Here is an 8040-nt window from a genome sequence, read left to right on the forward strand (position 1 = left end):
AACTAAAGCACGATCGCAAGGACGCGTGTGAGCCAGAGAAGAAGAAGGAATTGAAGTTGAATTCAACTGGAGAAGAAGAAGAAGAAGAGAACTAACACCGATTTATTTTCGGTTTGCAGAATCAAAAGCACTTACCAGAGGAATCTGAAGTTCTCCGAAGAATTCTTGTTCGAATCTCCAAATCAAACTCAGGTAATCTCTCAAAACTCCTTCGTTTTCATCGCAAAAGCTCAACGAGAGTTCGTAAGCACAAATAAACGGTGGATTGAAGTATGTTAACAAGTTTTTGGACTTGCTTTTTCACAAAACTTTGAAAAGATAAAAAAAAAATTGAAACCGAAACTTCAAAATGTAGATCTATAACATTTCACCGTTTATTTTGCAAATCAGAGTTCATATTCGTAATCAGTGTGAAAAAAATAAGTGGATTAGGGTTTAGATCCAGGCAAATCGAAGTTGTTTGAAGTGTTGACGGAATCTGGAATTCACGGCGGTGACGATGAAGATTCCGATGAATCTTCATCTTCTCCAGCCGTTTCTTTCCAGAAACCGGCGAAGGGAAGAACACCGGTGAGGAGAGAGATGAGAGCTTCTCTCACTAGGAGAATTTAGAGAGAAAGAGAGGAGGAGAATGAATTGGACCGGTCCTTAGGCATTTATATAAGCACCTGAACCGGTCTAGTTCAACCGGTCCATTCCCCTTGCATCCTGGCCGTTGGATCTAGGGTTGATCCATCTGGATCAATCCTACGGTCCCTGTTGTCCCCTAATCTGTCTGGATCTTCCTCCTTTGGGCCTGGGCTTTCTTTTTCGTTCTCCTTTGTTTCTTTTGCTATGTACACTTGTTTTCTTGCTGTTTGAACCCCTGCATGCTTGTTTTTGTGCTATAAAATTCCTAAAAAAATTGTTCAATGTTTTCTTGTTATTTTCAATAATTTTTGATGTGTTTTACATGTTAATCTTGATAAAAAAAATACATGAAAATAATTTGTTCTTTGTTGATTCAATTCTTTTTCATTTCTTGTTAAAAATCTTGTTAAAAACTTCTAAAATTTTGTGAACTTCCTTGCAATTATTTTTGACACTTAAAACTTGTTTCTTATGATATTTTGGCATGTTAAAAATTGATAAAAATATATGTGTAATTTTCTTGTGATTTTTGTGTTACTTTTTGTTAATTTTTTGTGAGTTTTTTTGCATGTTCTTGATCCTAAAATCTCACTATGATCTATTGATCCTTGATATGTGAATTTACAATGTGTATGCCTCTGATTTGGCGCTATTCTTTACTGTTTTGAGGTTTGATTTGTTAGTTTCTTGTTTTACAAGTTATGTGAATATTTCTATGTGAAAACAAAGTGTGAAATGTGCTTGAAATGTGTCATAGTTCTTGGTTTGATATTGTCTTATAACTTCCATGTCATAGTTGAAATAAAACACTCTGAAAATTGTCATGGCATGAAAGTTATGGGCCTTATGTTTATGTGAATTTTATGACAAAGTTTAGGCACATTTCACCACTTTCGTGTGCTAAGAACTTGTTACTTCTTTGTCAAGTTTCATTGCTTTACTATGCTATTTTACTTGCTTCTATTTCAATTTCTATTATGCCTTATGCTACTAACCCTTTCATTTCATGTTTCACTCATCCATAAGCATCTCATCCTCCATCTTATATTTTTAGTTTTTGTTTCTTGCACTTTAAGTTTTGCCAAGGCTTAGCATGTAAAACTTAGGGATTTTGTAATTTCTTTTATGCAATTTAAATTCTTGCAAGACCATAGCATGTAAACTAGGGCCTATGTAAAGGACAATGGACTCTAATGATCTACACCGACACAAGCACCGACACATGCACACATATCACATGGATACTTTAGATGAATGTTTAGGGAATGTATGCTTTAGATGTATGCTTAGGAATCACGATACTTAGAAAAATTCTCTTTTCCCAAAAAATAAGAACAACTTCACTCAAATAATTTTCCAAAGAAACCTTGGGATCAAAACCCCATTGAATTTACCCTTTATTTTCTTAAACAAAAACTTTAATGAACTTTAATCATACTTAGACTTCTTTTTTGCAAATTAACTAATTCCACCTCACATTTTCCAAATCTTATGTCCTTGAGACCTTTCTCTCTCATTCTTCAAAATTCCATTTTCAAAATTAAAATCAACCAACAAAAACAAAAACATTTTTTTGGAAGAGAACTACATGGATTTTGATCCCTTAAAAGGGTATGTAGGCAAGAAGTCAAAACTTCTCCAATTCCAATAAAACAAAAATCCAAACACTTTCCTCTCCCTCCAATTCTTAAACTAGCAAACCCTTAGGTGTAAATAACATTTTCAAATAGCATTTAAAAATAAAGCGCGCGCGTAAAAAGTAAAGACGGTTCCTATAGGATACTATAGTCGTTATGGGTGCCTAACACCTTCCCATGACGAAAACAACTCCCGGACCTCGATTCTCAAGGGTTTTTCTTATTTTTCCCTTCCCAAGAAAAAATGAGATATCAAAGGTTAAAAAGGTTCAAACTTAATCAATGTTTGACACCCGAAAAACCAAGATAAAACAGAGGTGTTGTGTGATTGTGTTATATGGTTATGGTTCGGTTCGGTTCGGTTTGGATAACTGTGATTATCAAAATAATGGTTCAGTTCAAAAATTTGTGAAATGGTTCAGTTAATTTTGATATGGTTCGGTTCGGTAAACCGGTTCGGTTCAGTTATTGTTTAATTTCGCCCACCCCTAATATTTGCAGCACCGACACTTCTGATCGAAGGGCATAAGATGTCCAACATATATGATTATGTTCAAGAGAAATAATATTTGTACAACCAATTTGTGACAATTTTTTGATAACTTTCTCTCTCATACTCACATTATCATCTTATTCTCTCTCTTCCTTTTTCTCTCTCCATTGTTTTTAACAAATGAAAAGAGAGAAAAAAAAAAAGTTGTCATCAAAAGTTATCTCAAATAGTTGTTCACATATCACTACTCTATGTTCAATTGAGTCACTTTCTCAAATTCTTACTAATGTCGACGTATTAGCGCTTAATAGGATATGACTATAACACAGACAAAGGGGAGAGAAGGAATAATATAATAAAAAAGTATTGAATGTGTCTGTTGAGATATGTCTTTAACAACACCTCTGTTGCAACAAAAGAATACTAGGAATTGGATTTTAGAGCATGTGACATACATTATTGTTAATAGAAATCAAATACAAATACTAGTTCACTTCCTTTAAAAAATAGAGAGGATCTCTGCTCATTTATAGGCGAGTCTTGCTTGTATATTTCACTCAACTTAAATTCCTAATAAACACCTCATACCTCTAACTTAGTATACTTTGTAAAATTTATTAAATGAAGAGCACAAACGACTCAAGATTCTTACATTTTTTAAATTATTAAATAATTATTTGCCATATCATATGAGTTAATCTATTTGCCAAATGACAATGATGATGTGTCAATCTATTTGCCATATCATGAGTTAACACATCCCATTTATACCACTCATATAGTAGAAGAAAGTGAGGGTGAATACCTTTGTTTTGGGGACAAAAACGATATATATATGAAAGATTATATTAATTGAAACCTTTCAACAATAATTGTTTGTGAAATGTTTCTTAGAAGCAAAATTTATACAATTGCATACTCTCTCCTATATCTTCTCTCTCTATTGATTACAATCCAATGGAAGGAAACCAACAAAGGGAATGAAAGGGAGAGAATCATGAACGAATTAATTAACATGAACAAAAATAGTAATGAACAAAACTCAACAAAATAGGAAACTAGAAAAAGTCTTGAGAAGAAGAAGTCAAGCTAAGAAGTTGGTCCAAATATTCAGAACCCAAATCTTCCAACACCAACACATTTTGTGAAACAATGTTATTCTCCATTTCCCTTTCTACCCTTTTGGTCTTTTTGCAATTACTTGCTTTAGACTTTCTTTTCAAAGTGTGTTTCCTCTTGAGTGCCAAAACAGGAGAAGTACCATCTTTTTCCCAAGACTTGTTAATCACCATGTCTTTCAATGATTCCCTAACAACATCTTCAGGAAAATTCAACACTGCCATTGATCCTCTTGTTGATAAAGCTGCTTGATCATAAGCTAAAGCAGCTGCTTCAGCTGTATCAAATGTACCAATCCAAACTCTAACACCATTTCTAGTTGAGTCTCTTATTTCGGCCGCGAATTTTCCCCATGGTCTTCTTCTGACTCCTCTATATGGCCTCTTAGGTGATGATGATTGTACCAATGGAGTTGAATTCGATGAAACTTCTTGTGATTCCGTGCTGACTTGAGAGTTTGAAGTGTTAGAGTTGGAATGAGAGGTTGATGATTCTTTGAATGTTTGTGTGTTTTGGTCAGTGAAATTCATGGGAAAGGTTTTATTGTTAATGTTGTTGTCTTCATTGAAGAAAAAGAAATCGTCCAATGAAAAGGATTCTAAAAAAGAAGAAGAATTTTCAAATGAAGTGTCAAGGTTTTGGTATTGGAATTGGAAGAATGAAGAATCAAAATCCATGTCTTGTGTAACTAAAAAAGTGGGCACAATATTTTAAGTGTTATGTTTTTCTTTTCTTAACTACTTTATGATTTGGGGTGTTTGGCTCCTTTATATACTCATTGAAAAAAGGGAACAAAACGACCACATAGATAAAGAAAAAATGATTAAATTAGTTATAATAAAGTGATGTTGAAAGATTCCGGTCAAGGGGGGATGGGTTTGGATATCCATTTTTTTTTATTAGTCTTGAATTACAAAGGGTTGGCACGTGAGTCAAAGAAACATTATAGAAACGTGGGCAACTCATCTATTAGAAGGTTCGAAATCAAAGGGTTGGCCATTACTCCAATGCTACTTACTCCATTCAACCTTGAGAAATGATAATTTGAAATATAATTTTTGATGTCAAATGCAATGTTCTTTGATATTTTGTGTATTTTTAAGAGATATTGTATATATACATAGATAAATCATTCCGCGGCGCTCTTTCTTAATGATGATCCTTAAACAGTTTCTACGATTCTATATTTTATATGAGTGTATTTTTAAGAGATATTGTATATATACATAGATAAATCATTCCGCGACGCTCTTTCTTAATGATGATCCTTAAACAGTTTCTACGATTCTATATTTTATATGAATTGGTTAAATAAACGTGTTGGGTTATAGGGGAGCTCGGGAGACCGTCCACGTCGAGGCTAGAACAACCACACTAGTGAGAAAGACACCACACTCCTACCCAAAACCTTAAGGCAGTGAGTGTACGAGTCATCTTACTTATAAGGTGTTCAACCTTTACTTTTCTATCCGATGTGAGACATATAAGTGTGAGTCCATCAATTCATCATGATCCCCCTTCAAGGGGAAGCTCTTACTTGCTTTTATCGTCGTTGCTTCTTTGTCCGTAAACGGACCGACACAAGGAGCCACTTACTGCTTGTACCACTGTTGTTGCTTTCTGCGCAACGGACCGGCTGTCTCAGTTGTACCTTTTGTCGAACCGGGGCTTTGATACCACTTCACTGAGTGGAGCATGGGGGACTGCCCACATCGAGGCTAAAACATCTTACTTATAAGGTGTTCAACCTTTACTTTTCTATTCGATGTGAGACATATAACTCACACTTGCACACAACACTCCCCCTCAAGTGTGAGTCCATCAATTCATCATGCTCCCCCTTCAAGGGGAAGCTCTTACTTGCTTGTATCGTCGTTGCTGCTTTCTCCGCAAATGGACCGACACAAGGAGCCACTTGCTTCTTGTACCACCGTTGCTGCTTTCTGCGCAACGAACCGACTGTCTCGGTTGTACCCTTCGTCAAGCCGGGGCTCTGATACCACTGTTGGGTCACTGAGTGGAGCATGGGGTACTGCCCACATCGAGGTCAGAACAACCGCATAAGTGATAGGGACGCCACACTCTTACCCAAAACCTTAAGGCAACGTGTTTATGGATCCTCTTACTTATAAGGTGTACAACCTTTACTTTTCTATCTGATGCGGGACATATAACTCACACTTGCACATAACACTCTCTCTCAAGTGTGAGTCCATTAATTCATCATGCTCCCCCTTCAAGAGGAAGCTCTTACGTATCGTTGTTGTTGCTTTCTCCGGAAACGGGCCGACACAGTCGCTTACTTATAAGGTATTCAACCTTTACTTTTCTATCTGATGTGAGACATATAATTACTCGCACTCGCACACAACAAAACATGTAAATTTTTCTTCAGAAAGATAAGTCATTTTTAATTCTAAATATGTTTTACACCACTAATGCATAAAAGTTAATGTCATTTTTAAAAGAAAAATGTTATTTTGTGTCCAAGAGCATAAATTAAGAGATTAAATATGGAAGTATTTTTTTCAAATAATGTATTCAATATCCTAAAAATCTATTTTAAAACTTTTGCCCTTAGCATTATCGTCAAATTAAACAACCATTATATTTGAGTTATTCATATTTTCCTACACCTACTTAACATATCATTTTATGGTTATCTCTCTTTGTAAGACATCATTCTTTCTTATCTCTTTTTATATTAATATGTATATATGAATTGATTTATGTGTCATAATTAAATTAGGCAATATTATGTGACATTCCTATCTTAATGGTACACAAGTAGAGTCGACATGTACACCAATCTCACACAATTTCCTAAACTAAATCGCATAATCAAGACACTATTGTGTCTGCGTGTGTCACTATCAAAAAGTCTCTCACAGGTTTTGTCTTGCCCGTTCTCTCTTATCACTAGAGTGAGTGAGTGTTGGCTAGTGATTTGGCACTTTCAACCACTTGATAAACCCAATAACATTGTGTTATTTACTTAGTTTCTTTCAAAAAAAACAAAATAGTGCTATTTAGTTCATGAATAACTTGCAGAGTATTTGATTTCAAGCCATCGTTACAATAATTTTTAAATTTTTAATCAAACTTTAAATTATCAGAATATCATTTTGATCTTAAGATTGGAGAGTTAAAACAAAATATACTTATAAACTACAATATGCCAACAAGATTTGCAGAGATAAATTTTCCCGTTACCCGTTACCCGCCGGTGTGCCCCACCAACCTAAAGGGAATTATGAATGACATGATAACAGATTTTGCTTACAAAAGCAAAAACCACATTATAAAAAAATGACATGATATTATTATAGAAATATAAAATAATTTTTATATCATCAAATTGTGATATTAGTCTTTAATTATAAATAATTAATATAGTTTTTTTCACTGGAATAATAGAATAATATGTTTTCTTTTCAAAGAGCACTTTCTACTCTCTCTTAATCATTGTTGAATTTGTCCCCGTAAACTTATCTCAGATGGTAAAGACAATGCATAATATATGTAAGATTTGAGGTTCAAACCCCGGACACCAAAAAAAATATCATTGTTGAATTTCATTTTTATTTTGACTTCAAGAAATTAAAAGTTGTTACTGCATAACAATTTAGTAAGTTAATCAATACTTTTTTTTTTTGACAGAAAAGTTAATCAATACTTAATAACTATTTAAAGTACTGAATCATTTAACCATTTCACACACAATGGAGTGAAATGGGTATATATAGGGTTTTGCTAGAAGACACCTTCTATGAAGGTGCCTTTTATAATTTATTCTCTGAGCATTTGCTAAAAGATATCAACTAATTTTTATGAATGTGTCTTTTAGCAAAATTATAACTAAAAAGTGGAAATCACACCTTAAGGTGTAGATTGCTAAAAAACACATTCATGGATGGCTTCTAGCAAAACTCATATATATATATATATATATATATATATATATATATATATATATTATCAAATATTGATTTAAAAAAAATCTAACTATCAAATTTCCTTATATTTTCTTACATATATATACACACAGCATTCTTCTCAAAACTATATTTAAATAACTGTTTTTAACGAAAAGCATACGACTGTTGTGAATAATTTAAGGTACGACACTCAACTTGCAATAAAGCAACCTCCACTTGCATG

General features: G+C 33.7%; 1 pseudogene; it reads right to left on the reverse strand.

Annotated features, from left to right (window-relative positions):
* Positions 1 to 3592: 3592 nt before the first annotated feature.
* LOC146956357 (ethylene-response factor C3 pseudogene) lies at positions 3593 to 4634 on the reverse strand (annotated as a pseudogene).
* Positions 4635 to 8040: the final 3406 nt, after the last annotated feature.

The sequence above is a fragment of the Medicago sativa genome, chromosome 1 (assembly GCF_051527215.1).
Source record: "Medicago sativa cultivar Bolivia chromosome 1, Bolivia_mono, whole genome shotgun sequence".
In the NCBI taxonomy this organism is placed as follows: Eukaryota; Viridiplantae; Streptophyta; class Magnoliopsida; order Fabales; family Fabaceae; genus Medicago; species Medicago sativa.